We start from the raw sequence: 19,297 nt of genomic DNA on the forward strand, positions 1-19,297 counted from the left end.
AATTTTTTTTAGGGGCTGGTGCTGTGGCACAGTAGGTTAATCCAGCGCCTGCGGCGCCGGCATCCCATATGGTTGCCGATCCTAGTCCTGGCTGCCCCTCTTCAAATCCAGCTCTCTGCTGTGGCCTGGGAAAACAGTAGAAGATGGCTCAAGTCCTTGGGCCCCTGCACCCATGTGGGAGACCTAGAAGAATCTCCTGGCTCCTGGCTTTGGATCAGCGCAGCTCTGGCCGTTGCGGCCATTTGGGGAGTGAACCAGCAGACAGAGGACCTTTCTCTCTGTCTCTCCCTCTCATTGTAACTCTACCTTCCAAATAAATAAATAACAAATCTATAAAAAAATAAAATTTTTTAAAAAGGCTTATTTATTTGAGAACTAGAGCTCCCATCCACGATGGCCTGGGCTAGACTGGGGCCAAAGCCAGAAGCTGGGAACTCAATCCCGGTCTCCATATGGATGGAGGGAATCTGACTACTTGAGCTGTATCACCATTGCTTCCCAGGGTCTACATTAGCAGGAAGCTGGAATCAGGAGTGAGAGCCAGGAATTGAGCTTAGGCATTCCAATGTGCGATGCAGATGTCTTAATCACCAGGCTAAGTGCCTTCCCCAGCGGGGCTACTTAAAAAAATGCAGTTTGGGACAGTGTTGTGGTGTAGTGAGTAAAGACACTGCCTGTGACACCTTATGGGCGCTGGTTTGGGTCCTGGCCATTCCACTTCCAGTCCAGCTCTCTGCTAATGCACCTGGGAAAGCCGCAGAGGATGGCCCAGGTGCTTGGACCCCTGAACCCACGTGGAAGACCTGGAAGAGGCTCCTGGCTTTGGATCAGCCTTGCTCTAGCCATTGTGACCATTAGAGTGAACCAGCCTATGGAAGATCTCTGTACATTTCTCCTTCTCTCTCTATGTGTAACTGCCTTTCAGATAAATACATCTTTTTTGAAAATGCAGTTTATTTCTCTTAGAAGAAGTAGTTTTGCCTGTTTAAAAATGGACTGTGGTCAGTGCAGATCATTTAAGGTGTTGGTGAGGTCGGGTTGGAGCAGGCAGTGAACAAGGAGAGGTTATACGGGTAGAGGAAGAAAGAGAGAGGTGGGGAGCCCGGAGTACTTAAGCATAGAAGGGTGGTGTTGGCATTGTAGTCTTCATTTTCCTCTGTAAGTGGATCCTTTTTGATCAGTGATGAGATACCATAAGCATTTGATCTTGAGTGACACTGATGTTGACACAGCCTTGTTTGGTGTACCCAGGAAAGCCGAGCACGCTCGGGCGGGCATCTGCCTTGTTTCTTTTGGATGACTTGAGGCTGTGCAGTGAGGAGGGGTGCGTTTTGTCCAGGTTCAGCACTGAGGGGATGTCTAGGGAGCTGCGGGCTTTCCTGTTTCTTGTATGTTGTGGCTTTCACTGAGGATGTGTGTTGATTCCCCACGTGGCTGAGAAGGGCCACACAGACGTGAGACATTGAGACAGGTAGAAGAGTCTGCATTTGGAAAGAAGGTGGTGAGTTCTGGCAGCTGCACGGCGTAGGAAGGCCCTAACCCTGTCTTCTCACTTGCTGTGCAGTCGCGGAGAGTCAGCTGCCCCTTGACCCAGCAGGCTTCTGTGTGGAATAGCCGTTCATTCCAGAACCCCAAGGAACTGAGCCCTGCTCTGTGCTCTCCCCCCGGCCCTTCATTCAGCCCCAGCTGCAGTGAAGGGCTGAGCTCCCCAGTGTGTCCAGTGCAGTCTCTGGTGTTTCCTGCTGACCTGGCTCTCCTCCATTTGTACTCTAGGAAGTACTGAAATTTCCACCAGATCTGTGAGGCCTCTAGATTTGGAGCTCATTCCAAAAGAATGCTTTTTTTTTTTTTTTTTTTTTTTTTTTTTAATTTTTTTATTTTTTTTTGACAGGCAGAGTGGACAGTGAGAGAGAGAGACAGAGAGAGAAAGGTCTTCCTTTGCCGTTGGTTCACCCTCCAATGGCCGCCGCTGCAGCCGGTGCACCGCGCTGATCCTGGCAGGAGCCAGGAGCCAGGTGCTTTTCCTGGTCTCCCATGTGGTGCAGGGCCCAAGCACCTGGGCCATCCTCCACTGCACTCCCTGGCCATAGCAGAGAGCTGGCCTGGAAGAGGGGCAACCGGGACAGAATCCGGCGCCCCAACCGGGACTAGAACCCGGTGTGCCGGCGCCGCAAGGTGGAGGATTAGCCTATTGAGCCACGGCGCCGGCCAAGAATGCTTTTCTTTTTGGTGTTTTGACCTTCAATTTCAGTCTAGTCTAAAGAAAAGTTACATTTTTGCAAAATGGGGAGGTTCTCTAAAGCTAGCTGTGATGGTAGTACAGTAACATCCCTTGGTCAGGTTGAAAGTCTTGGCTGTTCCTTTTTCAGTGGTTTAGAGTGGGGTTTAGACCTTGCTGGGTTGTTTTTTTTTTTTTTTTTTTTTTTTTTTTCATTTGACAGGTAGAGTTACAGACAGTGAGAGAGAGAGAGACAGAGAGAACGGTCTTCCTTCCACTGGTTCACTCTCCAAATGGCCGCTACAGCTGGCGCTGCGCCCATCTGGAGCCAGGAGCCGGGTGCTTCTTCCTGGCCTCCCATGCGGGTGCAAGGCCCAAGCACTTGGGCCATCCTCCACTGCCTTCCCGGGCCACAGCAGAGAGCTGGACCGGAAGAGGAGCAGCCGGGACTAGAACCCAGCGCCCATATGGGATGCAGGCGCCGCAGGTGGAAGATTAGCCTAGTGAGCCATGGCGCCGACCCCTAGACCTCGCTGTTTTAAAACATATTCCCTGGTTCGTTCAAAAATGAACTAGGATTGGGTACTGCTTATTTATGGGACAGTGATAATGACCTGAAACAAAACACTCTTTTTGCATAAGATTTATTAAGAATGTTTAAAACCCTAAATGCATATTCACTATAGGAAAATTGGAAAGGAGAAACAACCCACATCCACAATCCCCTGCACTCAGGAGTAATCTGTTGGTGTCACTTTCCCCCACTGTTTGGACTGATTTTTGATTCACTTCACTGTTTTTCAGCAAACACTGAAAATACTGGCCCAGAATTGGGTATCAATCTTGTCGTGGGTCCAGGAGCTTTCCTAAATGGTTTCCTGAGTCGGCTGACTCGAGTAGCTGACTGAGTTCAGGGGACTGACTCTCAGGGACTGAGAACGTCTGGGTGCAGAGGTGGGGAGAACACCCGCCTCAGGAGGTCCTCAGTCACCCTGCCCAGTCACAGCTGTCGCATTTGCTCGAGTGTTTTAGTCCAAATGTGAGCCCTTAAAAACTGTCTCCTGCCATTTTTAGTGAGATAATGTGATTCAGGGGAAATAGAATCAGAGTTGATTACTTTGGACACATTTTAGAAATTCCTGTGATGTGTACTGGATTGTATTTCCGGGCACTCCTGTCCCATTTCTACTTAGCCTGATGGGGAGATTATAGTACCTTTGTTACTAGGAATATTGCTCCTATGTGTTTATCGTTTAGCTTTTGTTAATATGCTCTGTGAAAGCACTTTATTAGCTAAGGTGCTGTGGAGGATAGGATTGTAGGGTGACTTTGCATTGGAATTCAACGTTAATCTAATTTTGACCAATTATTTAAATTATTCAGGGTATAATGTGGTTAATCGCTCCTTGAGGTACCAGCATCCCATATCAAAAGGCCTGGGTTCCAGGTCCAGCTCTGCTCATGATTTCAGCTTCCTGGTGACGTAGACTCTGGGAGACAGCAGGAAGTGGCTCAAGTGCTTGGGTCCCTGGCACCCATGGGTGAAAACTAGATGAGTTCCAGGCCCCTGGCTTTGGCCTGGCCTAGTCCCAACTATTGTGGGTATTTGGAGAGTGAACCAGTGGATGGAAGATCTTTGTGTCTGCATTTCAAATAATAATAATAAAAAAGGCCAAGAAGATATCTTACAAATCTCCTACAGTTCTAACAAATTTTGTCCAAATTTGTGAACTTTATTTTGGGGTTCCCCTATAGATGAGACTGTGGTTTCATGGGTTTTAAATTATTTCTACTGCAGATTCGGGAATCTGTACCCAAGGCCAGTTTGAAAAAACTGCAGTATGCTGTTGGTGGTGCTGAGATGGGGTGAAAACTGTGGTGGCCTCTTGTCCTAGGTGGGTTGGACAGAGAGGGCCAGTGCCCCGCTGAAGGCTGAGGCTTTGTGTGGATTTCCCCGCCGAATTCTTCTCTTGAAGGTCTTGTCATGTAGCCATGGTGATGTTAAAAGTCTTGACTGCTAACCTGTGAGTCAGTTGCTTAGAAACTCTCCCTTACATAATTATTTTTCTCTCCCTCTCCTTTTTGTTTTCTCCTTCCCCTCTAGTTTGTTTGTTTTTGTGAAAGATTTATTTATTTCAAATTCATAGCAACAGAGAGAACAAGGGAGGATACAGAGAGAGATCTTCTGTCTGCTGGTTCACCCTCCAAACAACTACAACAGCCAGATCTGGACAGGGCTACAGTCAGGAGCCAGGAACTCCATCTGGGTCTCCCACATGGGAGGCAGGAATCCGAACACTGAGGCCATATCAGGCTTGCCTTCCCAATCCTGCTGCATTAGCAGAAAGCTGGGTTGGAGGACTCAACCCGTCACTGTGATATGGGATGCTGGCTGCATGGTTTAAGCTGGTGAGCCACAACACAGACCCCTCCCTCCCCTCTGTTTCTTCCCTTTTTACCTTTTTTTTTTTTTTCTTTTTTACTTTTTCCACCCTTTCCCCTTCAGGTTAGGTTAGGTCTTCAGGTTGGAGACGGAACTCCTCGTCACCTGGGGACTGGAATAAGGTGACATGTGAGCTGCAGTGACAGTCTGTGTATTTGGTCAGGAGATTTTATGGAGCAAACAGTGGACTCTTATTTAAATAGTTCTGGAAGGAGCATTACTGGTGTTTGTAGGCCCTGGTCCAGATGGAAACTGACACTTTTGTGACCCACCCTTCTCATTTGACTCTGAAACATTTCCTTATGACTTTGCATTAGGGCTCACTGTCGTCCCCTTCTGATCTCTAGCCTCCTGGGTAATTAAAGTGCTTTCCTACTTCCTTTGTGCTGTGCTGTTGGTCATCAGGGTTGGTCTATAGCAAACACACTGGTCCGGATACAAGGGATCTGGAAAATCCAGGAGTTAGCAAATGATTCATCCTTTGCCCAGAATAGCACCACCGGAGTGAACCTGAGAAGAAGACTGTCCTACAGGGGTGGGAGAAAGTACAAGTTGGAGGGCCAGTTTGTGCTCTTTGTTTAATATGATCAGTTGGATAAAGGGTCATTGTTAACTTCAGTGCAGACACACCTGCATTTGAATCTGCTCTCTGCCTTGAGGGAATTATTCAACTTCTGTGCCTCAGTTTTCTTTTGTGTAAAATGGGGTTAATAGTACTGCCTGCCTCATAGGAGCAGGTTAAGGCACACCGCACCCAGCACTTAATACTCATCAGTGTTTTACTGTGAATGGTCCTTGAATACCTGCCTACCTCGACCCAGCATTCTTTTCCTGAAGACATGCTGTAATTTTACAGGAACATTCAACTAACTCCTCTTTGCGTGCCCAGCTAAAAATGTTTTTATGGAAGTCCTTGATGTTAGTCAGCAAATGCTGTGTTTCAGATTTTTATTTATCAAGATTCGTTCTAAGATATAGTACCAAATTCATACATAAAGTATTTCTGACCCTTGATCTCCTTTTTCCTATAACTGTAAAATTACACATAAAATAGTTTAAAGCAACTTGGTACTCTTTTAGGTAGGAATAAATGTGTTTCTTATATAAGAGCATTAACATTAAAAACTTTTATGTAGGAAACAGTTTGCAACTTGAAAATGGTTTTCAACTTTCTGGCATATTGCCAGAGTTCCCAACATCCTAACTCAGCCGGAAATGCAGGTTGTCTGAGCCTGGAGCCCGGGGTCCCTCATGCTCCCTGGTCAGGGTTCTGTGCAGAGGTCCCTGCGGTGAAAGCTGGTGAGGATGACACACAGTCCCTCAGCAGCGGTGTCAGCAGGGATGGACAGTTTCAAGGGCTCCATAAAGCGTATCCGATAACGTGACAGATTATGTATAGATAGATGCACACACAACAATTTGATGTTAAGGAAGTGTTTTGTGATCGTGGTGCTAGCCTGTCTAAACTGCAGGCCCCTGGGAGGAGCTGATGTTGCGGCTGCAGTTAGGAGGCTAGGCAGTCCGGGAGAAGTGTTTGACTGAGTGGATGGCAGCACCCATGTTATGGAGGGGCATGCACTTCAAGTCTACTGATCCCAGCGCTAATCACATGTAGAAATGACCTTCACAGCAACATGTGGACTGGCGTTTGGCTAAACATCTGGGGACCATTGCCTGGCTACGCTGACAACATAAAATGAGCCATCGCAAGGTCTTCATCTCCGCTGTGTTCATTCCTCTGTGCGCCCCCCACCCCCGCCCTGCTGCTCGGCCTGCACTCAACTCTGAGCTGCCCTGACCTTCCTCACTGTTCCTATCAGCTGGTGTGGTGTTACTGCCTTGCTGGAGCACTCAGGGAGCCAGCTTCTGCCCGGTTCCACATGAAGGGTGCCTGAGTCAGTGGACAGCAGAGAAGTCTGAGCCGGAGGGTCTGGAGAGCTGGAACGGAAGCCGTGGGGGAGAAGACTCCGGACTCACAGACACATCACGGTGTGATCAGCACTCCCCAGGAATCCCAGCTGCGGAGGGCAGGGCAGCCTGGAAGGTGTGGTCTGTTGATGGGTGTGGTCTGCACGGTATTTGTTACTGGTCTGTGCCAAGATTAGGAGCAGGTTTAGAAGCTTTTGTGGAATGTTGATGTTCCAGTGATACTCACATCTGATCTTTTTTCTCTTAAAGGTTTATTTATTTATTGAAAGGCAGAGTTACAGAGAAACAGAGAGACAGAGAGAGATCTTCCATCCACTGTTTGCTCTCCAAGTGGCTGCAAAAGCCAGGGCTGAGCCAGGTCAAAGTCAGGAGCAAGGGGCTTTGTCTTGGTCTCCCACGTGGGTAGCAGGGTCCCCGTCACCTGGACCACCTTCCGCTGCCTTTTCAGATGCATCAACAGGGAGCTGGATTGGAAATGAAGCAACAGGGACACTAGCTGGTGCCTGTACAGGATGCTGGTGTTGCAGTGGTGGCTTAACCCCCATGCCACAGCTCACTGCACCACCATGCCAGCCTTTTAAATTCACTATCCATTGTCTTCTACAGAGGAAGTAGGTCATGATGGATTAGAAATTTGAGAATGATGACAGCAACAGTTAGCTCTTCTCTGCAGACCAGTTGAGGAGCACTGCTTTAGAGGATTCTGTGTAAGACAGCTGTTTAGTACCATCTGTGGGGTGGATCCCATGCTGTCTTCCCGTTTAACATATCGCCCTGTTGACTGCTGGCATAACGTGAGCGTGCTCTCCAGTTAGAGAATTCTGTAGGGACTCCACTTTGCAGCTCCTGGATTATCTGGCTTTCCATAGATTTTGTGTTATTTTCAAATTTTATAAGTAGCTAATTTAAAATATAAAGATGGAAATGGGTGCACATTTGCTTTCTCAGTGAAGCGGCCTACAGCCAACCTCCCGTATCAGTGCTGGGTTCAATACTTGCCTTTGGCTCCTGACTCCAGCTTCCTTAGCTTCCTGCTCATGTAGACCCTTGGAGGCAGCAGTTGTGTTCCTGCCACCCGAGTGGGAGACCTGGATTGAGTTTCTGGTTCCTGGCTTTGGCTTTGGTTCCAGCCCTGGCTATTACAGGCATTTGAGGGATGAAACCAGTGGAAACAAGCTCTCATGTGCTCATTCTTGCTCTCTCTTTCTCTTTCCCCCTCCTTCCCTCCCTCCCTCTCAAATAAATACTTAAAAGTTTAAATGACAAAGAAGAGTGTTCTGCTGACTTTTTGTTTCATCCCTGCCCCTACTTCCCAGTTTTCTTTTATTGGAGGAGTCACCTTTCTCGCTTCCTTGTGTTACTGCATTTCTGTATCAAAGAGTAGACAGTGGATATACTCCATGTCCTTCAGATAATCTCTGTGCGAACATTCTTGAGTTTTGGATAAATATGGGGCAGCAGTGTAGAAGTCAGCTTTGCTGTGCTGATTATGGGATATGGAGCATTTTCTTGTGTTTAAACCAATAGCTGTCTTTTAAATAAGATATGAGGAGGGAAAAAATACAACCTTTTATGTACACTGGCTTATCATTGGGATAGGAGCACTATTCTATACAAACTGCAGAGGTCGGCAAGAATGAGTTGTAGATAGAAGGATATCTTCCCTCTGTGTCATGTCAGCTTCAAGGGGAGGTCTCAGGTTCTTAGTTAGTCTCCACTGTAGCAAGTAGAGAAATGTACCGCAAGGGCCCTAAGTGCTGCCTTGTGGAATACTAACTAATAATTTCAGCCCAGAAGGTTTTTGATGTGGACAGATTATGACCTTGGCTATGTTATAATCTCAGCAAACACCCAGAAAGCATTTGATTCAGAGTTTTGTTTCCATCATTAATTTTCTTGGATTTTTTAAATATTTATTTTATTTGACAGAGTGAAAAAGATCTCCCCCAAACAATTAACTCTATAGTAAGTAAAGATTTCAAAACATTGTATGAAAAAAAAACATGTTCCTCAACAGTTGAGACAAGGACTATTCAAAGTCATTGCATCTGGAAGTGTTAATTTCACTTCTGTAGATTACCTTTTAGGTGCTCTATTAGTTATCACAGATCAGGGAGAACATATGATATTTAGCCTTTTGGGACTGGCTTATTTCACTCAATATGATGTTTTCCAGGTTCATCCATTTTGTTCCAATTATTGGATTTCATTTTTTTTTCTTTACTGTTGTGTAGTATTCCATGGTGTAGATATCCCATAATTTCTTCATCTAATCTTCAGTTGGTGGACATTTAGGCTGATTCTGTATCTTAGCTATTGTGAATCAAGCTGCAGTAAACATGGGGGTACAGATAACTGTTTCACATGCTGATTTCATTTCCCTTGGGTAAATTCCCAGGAGTGGGATGGCTGGGTCATATGGTAGGTCTATATCACATTTCTGAGGTATCTCCATACTGTCTTCCACATTTGGCTGTATCAGTTTACATTTCCACCAACAGTGGATCACCGGCATTTGTTGTTTGTTGATTTCTGTATGAAAGCCATTCTAATGGGGGCGAGGTAAAACCTCATTGTGGTTTTGATTTGCGTTTCCTTGATGGCTAGTGATCCTGAGCATTTTTTCATGTGTCTGTTGGCCATTTCAGTTTCCTCTTTTGAAAAATGCCTGTTCAAGTCCTTTGCCCATTTCTTAACAGGATTGTTTGTTTTGTTGTTTTTGAGTTTCCTGATCTTTTTATATATTCTGGTTATTAATCCTTTATCAGTTGCATAGGTTGCAAATAATTTCTCCCATTCTGCTGGTTGCCTCTTCACTTTGCAGTACAGAAGCTTCTCAATTTGATATATTCCCTTTTGTCAATTTTGACTTTGATTGTCTATGCCTCTGGGGTCTTTGCCAAGAACTCTTTGCTTAAGCCAATGTCTTGCAGGGTTTCCCCAATGTTCTCCAATAATTTGATGGTATTGGGTTGTAGATTTAGGTCTTTAATCCATTTTGAGTGGATTTTTGTGTAAGAGGTAAGGTAGGGTTCTAGTTTCATACTAGACATCCAGTTTTCCCAGCACCATTTGCTGAAGAGACTGTCCTTGCTCCGAGGATCGATTTTAGCTCCTTTGCCAAAGATAAGTTGGTTGTAGATGCTTGGATTATTTTCTGACATTTCTATTCTGTTCCATTGGTCTATCTGTTTTTGTACTGGTACCAGGCTGTTTTGATTATGACTACCCTGTAGTATGTCTTAAAATCTGGTATTGTGATACCTCCTGCTTTGTTTTTATTGTCTAACATTGCTTTAGCTATTTGAGGTCTCCTGTATTTCCATATGAATTTCAGCATCATTTTATGTATATCTGAGAAGAATATCCTTGGTATTTTGATTGGTGTTGCATTGAATCTATAAATTACTTTTGGTAGTATGGACATTTTGATGATATTGATTCTTCCAATCCATGAACATGGAAGATTTTTCCATTTTTTTGTACATGTATGTATTCTTCTATTTCTTTCTTTAATATTTTTGTAGCTATCATCGTAGAGATCTTTGACATCCTTGATTAAATTTGTTGTAAGGTATATGATTTTTTTTTTTTTGGTAGGTATTGTGAATGTGATTGATCTAAGAAGTTCTTTCTCAGCCATTGCATCGTCTGTGTATACAAAGGCTGTCGATTTTTGAGTGCTGCTTTTATAGCCTTCCACTTTACCAAATTCTTCTATGAGTTCAAATAGTCTCTTGGTGGAATCTTTTGGACCCCCTATATATAGAATCATGTAATCTGCCAATAGGAATAGTTTGATTTCCTTCTTCCCAAATTATATCCCTTTGATTTCTTTTTCTTTCTTAATGGCTCTGGTTAAAACTTACAGGACTATATTGAATAGCAGTGGTGAGAGTGGGCAGACTTGTTTGGTTCCAGATCTCAGTGGGAATGCTTCCAACTTTTCCCCATTCAATAGGATACTGGCTGTGGGTTTGTCATAAATTGCTTTGTTTGTGATGAAGAACGTCCCTTCTGTACCCAATTTGCTTAAACTTTACATCATGAAAGGGTGTTGTATTTTATCAAATATTTTCTCTGCATCTATTGACGCAATCATGTGGTTTTTGTTCTTCAGTTTGTTAATGTGATGCATCACATTGATGGATTTGCATATGTTGAACCATCCCTACATACCTAGGATAAATCCCAATTTTCTCTTCAACGCTGGTATGGAGACTCTTGGCTGGTGGGGTCCTAAGTTGTGTACGTCTTCACCCTCCACGTAGGTCCACTGTATTCCTCCAATTTGTGTAGAATTTCTTCTGCTGTTTTCTCCCTAACCCTTTCCTGAGACTGCATCTTGCGACTTTTTAAAAACTCTCTGCTCCTAGACGTGAGCAGCAGCCTCCCTCCCTTCTCTGCTGTCGTAATCCAATCTGGATATTCTTTCTTCTGCCTCTCTAAGTCTGTGCTTAAGGCTTTCCACCGTATTTTTTATTTGTTCTATTGAATTCTTCATTTCCAATATTTTTTTGATTTCTCTTTAAAATGTCAATTTCATGGGAAAGATTTTCATTCATGTCGTGTGTGGATTTCTTTAGTTAATAATTTGCTTCTGATTACTTCTAAGTCATCCTATAGTCAGTTTTTTGAATTCTGTTTCCAGCATTTCTTCAATCTCTTCATCTTCACATTCTAGTACTGAAGGGTTGTTGTGTTCTTTTGGGCTGTCATGCTGTCTTCCTTAGTCTTGTTTCTTGAATTGCCGACTTATTAGTTGTCATTTGTGGTGATACTTGTTTTATTTTCCTTCTTTTTTCCTGTGATTGTTTTATCTTTGGGCTATGCCTCTGTTGTCAGTGGAGTGTCTGCTCTTTCAGTGAACACCCAGAGGTGTGTGCTGGGCGTGCTCAGGGACCTCTGTCAGTGCTCAGTGTGAGGAGAGTGTCCAAGGTGACACCCAGGTTAGCCATGGTAAATCTCTCTCCTCTTCTTTTTAAGTCAGAGGGGAGGTTGTTCTGCTGTGTTGGCATATTCTCACACTCACCTCCTCTCCTCAAAGGAGACCAGTGCCTGGGCACTAGCTCTAGTCGGTACAGTTTTCATCCACACTGCCACAAGAACCCCACAGAGGATCCGTGCAGTCCTTGGTGTGAACATGTAATAACGACCCTCACCAGGGAATCGAGGAGCCCCGAGCACACGGAGCCGCCCACAGTGACTCCCCAGAGTCCCAGCCACACCCTGCACCCCCCCCCACAGCCACAGTGTTCACAGTCCCAGCACACAAGGCTCCCACAGTCACGAGCACCCAGCCCCTGTCAGTGCTCCCACCAGACTCAGGCGTCTCCTCTTGGCTGGCCACTGAGTGTGTGGACATGAGCTGGCACAGATGTCACATTTGTCCAAACTGGCGCCCACCCTCTCTTGGCTAGTAAAGGACTGCGGTGCAGGGGTGCTGGGTGCTCAGAAACAGGCCCCACCTCTCTTCCCCTCTGGGTTGGCAGGTACACTGTCCCAACAGGGCTCCCAGCTGGACACACGCCAGGCTCTCTCCACAGCTTTATTGCCAGTGGCTCCGGCCGCTGCAGTCTGGCCTCACCTCACTCCAAGGCTGGTGCTGAGGTTCTCGGCTGCTGGGGTCCTGAGTCGTGCACATCCACACCTTCCACATGGATCCAGTGTCCCTCTAATTTGTGTGAAGTTTCTTCTGCCATTTTCTCCCTAACTCTTCCCTGAGATTGTACTCTCTCCACTTTTTTTTTTTAGCTATTTTCCCCTAGAATAGAGCATTAAGCTCCCTCCCTATTCTGCTATCTTCTCAGCAACCTCTGCAAAAGAGATCTTAATCCATTGTTTCACTCCCCAAATGGCCACAACATCTGGGGTTGCACCAGGCCAAAGCCTGGAGCCGAGAGCTCCACCCGTATCTCTCATGTCAGTGGTAGGGGCCCAAGCACACATGGACCATCTTCTGCTGCTTTCTCAGGCGCATTAGCAGGGAGCTGGATCGGAAGTAGAGCAGCCAGAATTTCAACCAGTGCTTGGGTATAGAATGCTGGCTTGAAAGTGGCTGCTTAACCTGCTGTGCCACAACACCAGCCCCCACTGTTAAAGTTAAAACTAGCTGTTCATGTTTGGAGATACATCCTACAGTGTAGCATGGGTATCTGAAAGCAAGGACTTGTTGAGTAATGGTGGTAGACATTGTTTTGCACACTTAGGTGTTTAAGTGTTTAAACTACATCTTTGAAAGCTCACTACTAATAACTTTGAAGACTAGTTACTGGGAGAAGTATGGCTAATGGAGGGTGCACAGAAGTGCGGAAGTCGGGTGGAAGCAGCAAGGACATACAGAGAGTGTAGGCTCTCCGTCAGACTTTGGACCTTGTGACCTTGAATAAACCTTACCCTCTGTGAACTCAAGTTTCTTAATCTGTTCAGCTCTTAATTGCATGTTGTTGGCATATCGCACAGCCCTCCACAAAGCTGTGGTATTTGTGATCTGAAGTACTTTAAGATATATACACAGGTGTTGGAGTTGAGGCACTGTGGGTGAAGTATCCACTGCCAGCTTCCTGTATCAAGTTCTAGCCACTCTGCTTCCAATCCAGCTCCCCACCAATGTGCCTGGGAGGCAGCAGAAGATGTTCTAAGTGCTTGGACCCCTGCCACTCACAAAGGAGAACCGATGGACCTTTGTCTTTGGCCTGGTCCAGCTTTAGCCATTGTTTCTACTTGAGGAGTGAACCAGTAGTTAGAAAAATCGCTTTCTTTTCTCTTCCACTCCCTCTCTGTTTCTATACAAATAATAAGACATCTGTTTACAAAAGTACACATTAAGGGGGCCGGCCCTGTGGTGTAGCAGGTAAAGTCATTGCCTGCAGTGCCGGCTCCCATATGGGTGCTGGTTCAAGACCTGGCTGCTCCACTTCCAATCCAGCTCCCTGCTATGGCCTGGGAAAGCAGTAGAAGATGGCCCAAGTCCTTGGGCCCCTGCTCGTGTGGGAGACCTGGTAAAAGCTCCTGGCTTTGGATTGGCTCAGCTGTGGCCTTTGCGGGCATTTGGGGAGTGAACCAGCTGATGGAAGACTCCCTCCCTCCCTCCCTCCCTCCCTCTCTCCAGCTCTGCCTTTCAAATAAATAAATACATCTTTTAAAAAAATACACATTAAAACACATAAAAGATTCAAAGTTACAAATGTCCATGTTTAAATATATTGAAGAATCACCATTTAGATAGGATAGACATTTAAAATTATGTTCATGTCCTGTATTCCCTGAGGTGGATTTAAAGAAAAAGCTCTCACTTTCCGTTCTGGCATGCAAAGTAGGGCACCTTAGTATATCTACAAAATAAGTCATTACTTTCTCTCAAAGATAGGCTCACAATCCAAGAAACGGTATAAGATCAAATACTGTGTAATTCCTTGGTGATCTGATCCAAATGGTTTGTCTCATCTTTCACTTCCCATGGGCAGACATATTGCCATCCCTTGCTTTTCCTTATTACAGCTGGGAGGGACTTCCTGTGGATTCTAGGCACAGACAGATGGGATTCGTTTTTGGCATCTACCGCTTTACTTCCTGTCTGTGTTGTCAGGGGTGGGTCCCCTAAGTCTCTTTGCCTTTTTTCCCTTGAGATTCTCACCCCACTTCTGCAGGTAGTGTTAAAGGTTGGGTAAGCAAGAAAAGGTTGCACTGGGCTGGGTGGTGCGGTAGAGCAGCCAGAGGGCGAGTGTGGTGAGGCGACGGTGATGTCTCTGTGGGGCTGGGGGCCTCCCCGGGCGCGAGGTGAATGCCCCCTTTGCCAAGCACTTCTCAGCCTCTCTGGAGCCAGAGAGCCTTGGTCATTTTATCTCCAGACCCAGCCAGAGTAGTTCCAGACACCAAGTAACTTGGGAACAGTGCTGCTTGACTTAGTTTTTCTCGAGCAAAGCTCATTTCCTTTGATTCTAAGGATGCCCAGAGCTCTCACTTCTTGTTTGGCTTTGACTGCAGTTAATACAGTGTATCCAGGGCCCTGGGAGGTTTGGCCGCGTGCCCTTGAGCTGGCGACCTGTATGAATGCTCTGAAAGTCCAGGTAGTACCAGGGAAAGCCGTTTTACTCATGATCCCAAACTACCCGGATTTGACACCGCAGCTAAAACACAGAGAGCTTGCGTGTGTAGGCTCTGGTCCTGAGATCTTTGTACCTTTAATCCTCACAAGGGTACTGTTAGCTTATAAGCCATTTGCAACGTTATTTCAAGCATATTGTGATTGCTGTTTAACACAGGATTGGGAGAACTTGCCCAGTAAGAAGCTTATTTCAAAAGTAAGTTCTTGAAATTATGCATGTATCTCTCTGACATCAAACCACAAAAATAAACTCCTCTTAATACTGAAAATATGGTTTTATGTCATATGTAAATATTATGCCATATTATGAAAATATTATACTTTGTTAAAAATATACCAGGGGTTGTATTGTGGGACAACATGGGTTACAGCACCCTGTAGCTTCTGGCAGAGAGTAAGGTGAGGGGAAATCAAATATCCAGAGAGAAGAGGAAGTACAGAGGGAGGGGCCTGTTTGGGGTTGGGTGGTAATTAGGGAAGAGGGGAGTAGGCTGGGTGACAGAGCAGGGGCGAAGCACAAGGCACAGAGGCTGCAGTGGATCACTGAGGATCCTGCCGTGGGCCCCAGAGGCTGCAGTGGATCACTGAGAATCCTGACATGGCACAGGAGCTGCAGTGGATCACTGAGTATCCTGACTTGGGCCCCAGAGGCTTCAGTGGATCACTGAGAATCCTGACTTGGGCCCCAGAGGCTTCAGTGGATCACTGAGAATCCTGACATGGCACAGGAGCTGCAGTGGATCACTGAGAATCCTGACTTGGGCCCCAGAGGCTTCAGTGGATCACTGAGAATCCTGACTTGGGCCCCAGAGGCTGCAGTGGATCACTGAGAATCCTGACATGGCACAGAGGCTGCAGTGGATCACTGAGAATCCTGACATGGGCCCCAGAGGCTTCAGTGGATCACTGAGAATCCTGACATGGCACAGAGGCTGCAGTGGATCACTGAGAATCCTGACATGGGCCCCAGAGGCTGCAGTGGATCACTGAGAATCCTGACATGGCACAGAGGCTGCAGTGGATCACTGAGAATCCTGACATGGCACAGGAGCTGCAGTGGATCACTGAGAATCCTGACTTGGGCCCCAGAGGCTTCAGTGGATCACTGAGAATCCAGACTTGGGCCCCAGAGGCTTCAGTGGATCACTGAGAATCCTGACATGGCACAGGAGCTGCAGTGGATCACTGAGAATCCTGACTTGGGCCCCAGAGGCTGCAGTGGATCACTGAGAATCCTGACATGGCACAGAGGCACTGTTGTCCGATAATCTCTGTCCCTCTGGCTGCTACAGTCAGCTGTTAACTGTTGCTAACAACTCAGAGCAGTGGCACGTCTAGCCCACGTTCCCCGTCCCCCCACCCAGACCAGACCCGAGTGTCCCTGGGGCTCCCTGGCTGGTGCAGGAAGCCCCTTGAACTTGGTGTACTACCTGTGGCGTGGGCCCTGTTGCAGTCTTAAGGACACAGCAGGGGGTGGGCTGTGACCAGGGGAGGCTTTCTGTAGTGACTGCTGAGTTTGATTTCTTTGTAGAGGGTAGGAGTCCTGCCTGGCAGGCTTTTCTGCAGGACGAAAGCCAGGTGAGAAACTGCCCAGGCCCCTTCAGCTACCTTAAAGCAGTCTGGTATACTGGGAGCATGTGTGAAATGCACTGTGCAGTGGCTTCTCACAGAGGGGCATGAAGGACCTCAGTGATCCTTTGTTTCATCCCTAGAACTGGAATGTTTGCGTGTGAGAGTTGGCTGACTGGACTGAGTTCTGTTTTTTTTTTTTCCTAAACTTTTATTTTTTTTGCTCATTTAATTCAGTTCATTTTAACTGAAGCCTGGCTCTTTTCCTTACAAAAAATCTGAATGTGAAATACATGTGGCCAGACATGCTCTCAAGCATGTTCACCCTCACCCACGTTTGTACTCACACGCACACATGTGCACACTCACAGTGTCCTTCTCAGTGGTTCACAGGTCTTAGAGGCATGTGTGTGTTCCTCTGGTTAAGGCAGAATCTGTTTTGTGCCAACTTGAGCCAGTGGAGATCATATTTTTGTTAAGCTTTTAAGAATAATTTAGAATAACTTCAAAATCATTTAAGAATAATAAGATTGATTATTATTATCCTTATAGTATTTAAAAACAGGCACATATTTTTAAACTTTTAACAGCATATACTTAGAATTATCTCATGATATAAGTAGCACATGTTGCCTCCTTTGGTGCGCTAAAGACACTGCTTGGGACACCTACATCCAGTGTTGGGGTGCTTAGGTTTGAATCTCATCTCTGTTTCCAGTCCAGCTTTCTGCTCACGCACACCGAGCAGGGGACGACTCATGTGACTGGGTTCCTGCCACCCGTGTGGGACAGTCGGATGCAGTTCCAGGCGCTTGGCTTTGGCCTGACTTAGCTTCTGCTGTTGTGGTCATTGGGAAGTGCATCAGCAGGTGGAAGCTCTGTTTATGTCTCTGACTTGAAAATAAATAAATTGAAAAATCATTGTAGTCCCAAATCAAAAATGATTCAGAGCAGCTTTATTTATTGCATTAAACTTATTAAGAAAATTTTCAGATGTATAGAACAGAAATCATAGGGACCAGCACTGTGGCATAGCAGGTAAAGCTGCCACCTGCAGTGCTGGCATCCCATATGGGTACCCATTCAAGTCCAGATCTCCCTCATGGGTAGCAGTGACCCAAGTACTTGAGGCTCCCAGGGGGTGCATTAGCAGGAAGCCAGATCAGAAGTGGAGGACCTGGGTCTTGAACCAGCTTGGTGATATGGGATGTGGACATCCCAAGCAGTGACTTAACCTCTGCACCAAACACCTGGACCTGGAATTAAATGTTTGCAGGTGAGTGAGTCCGTTGTAGGTTAGGACACTCAGTGCCCTAACCTATGACCAGGGAAGTCTGTCCATGTGCCTTTTGTGTCCTTTTGATGTAGCCTTGGTAGTTTTTGCTTAGCTGATATCTGGGATGACAAGACCATCCATTCACTTTCCCTGCTCTAAATCTGGAATCAGTTCTTTCCAAGGAGCCCAAGGGTAGGTTTATTTTAATTTTGGAAATTTTTAATGAAAGTTAACACTGTACTTTTAGCGTGCTGTTTCTGTAGAGTTCTCATTTTGGTTGTTACCATGCGGACTAGGGAGTGTTGTCTCTATTTGGCCAGCAAATCTATGATAGCGCCTGTTGATTAAGCTTGAGTTCTAGTTTCCCTCATCCCTGTTCTCAGTGAGGACCCCATGTGCCTGCCTTTAGTCCTCTTATGTGCTTGTCCAACACTCTCCAGTCAGTCTCCAGGTGGGGGTTAGTTAGGGGGGCGCTCCTCCCAGTGGCCACCATACTGGGGCACTGGTCAGGGGTCCAGCTATCTCTTCTTGGCCCATGATTTTGTGTTTTCTCCCACATGTGCTCCTTCCCCACTCCCACCCCATGGCAGGACTCTTTTGTTTACCCTGGTGACAAAATCATTTTGTGTTTTATTTGTTCTTTTCAAAGTGAGTTCATATCAGATATCTTATTTAATTTCTGCAACTGCATTGTCAAGACCATTGGGGTCTGTGTTGTTATTTTCATTTCCCGAATGAAGAAAATTGAAACCCAAAGAGTTTAACGGGCTGAAGGTCCCACCATTAGTGAGTGACAGATTAATGAGCAGCTGGAATTGGAATTTAGAGCTGTAGAGTTTTTCTACCATGTTTCATTGACTCCAGTAAATCATGGTTCACTCCTCCACACTTAGAACATGTTTGAGGCGCTCTTGAGTCAAGGCTGTCTAGAAGGCTCTCGGGAGGGGCGTTTGCCCCTTTCTGGGGAGCATTTGCTGTGGGTTACAGCCTGTGATTTCCGATGCCTTGAACAGAGATTGGCGGTGGGGGCCCGCCCTCCCTCGATGGAGTTCTGTAGTGTGGGGTAGTTTGCATTTTCCTGTCCCCAAGATTCTTGAGTCACTTGGAGAAGGAATCAACTTAGGAAAGGGAGGTTGAACAACTGTATGAGCGTTCAGAAGAAACGCTGAGGAAGGATGAATTCTTTTCTTTAAAAATGTTCTAACAGTGGGGTCAGTGTTGTGGCACAGTGGATTGAGCCTGTGCCAGCATCCCTGGTGAGTGTTAGTTCAAGTCCTGACTGCTCCATTTCCAATCCAGCTCCCTGCTAATGCACCTGGGAAAGCCATGGAAGATGTCCCAAGTGCTCTGCACCCATGTGGGAGACCTGGATGGGGTTCCTGGCTCCTGGCTTCCTCTTGGTCCAGCTCCTGCTATTGTGGTCATTTGGAGAGTGAACCAGTGAATGGAATATATCTGTCTCTCCCTCTCACTCTAACTCTGCTTTTCAAATAAATAAAATAAACCTTTAAAAATATTAAACAGTATTTTTTACAGAATTAGGAATTAACTGTCTTTTACTTTCAGGAGGGTGATCATGTGTTCTCATGGTCTGTAGTCTATCTGTGTAGGTATCACAAGTCCAAGGTGATTGCCAAGCTACTCATAAGTAATAAGCTAAATATTTCTAATTTAGTTTTTTTTTATAAGATTTTATGTATTTATTTGAGAGGTAGAGTTACAGCCAGGTAGAGGGGGAGAGAGAAAGAAGTTCTT

At 45.9% G+C, this 19,297-nt stretch overlaps 1 protein-coding gene across 1 annotated transcript in view; it reads left to right on the forward strand.

Moving 5' to 3' along the window:
• GMDS (GDP-mannose 4,6-dehydratase) overlaps positions 1 to 19,297 on the forward strand; it is a 628,352-nt gene that overhangs the window by 23,530 nt on the left and 585,525 nt on the right. The window lies entirely within an intron of this gene.

This window comes from Oryctolagus cuniculus, chromosome 5 (genome assembly GCF_051225735.1).
Source record: "Oryctolagus cuniculus isolate XC-2025 breed Fujian yellow rabbit chromosome 5, ASM5122573v1, whole genome shotgun sequence".
Lineage (NCBI taxonomy): Eukaryota > Metazoa > Chordata > Mammalia > Lagomorpha > Leporidae > Oryctolagus > Oryctolagus cuniculus.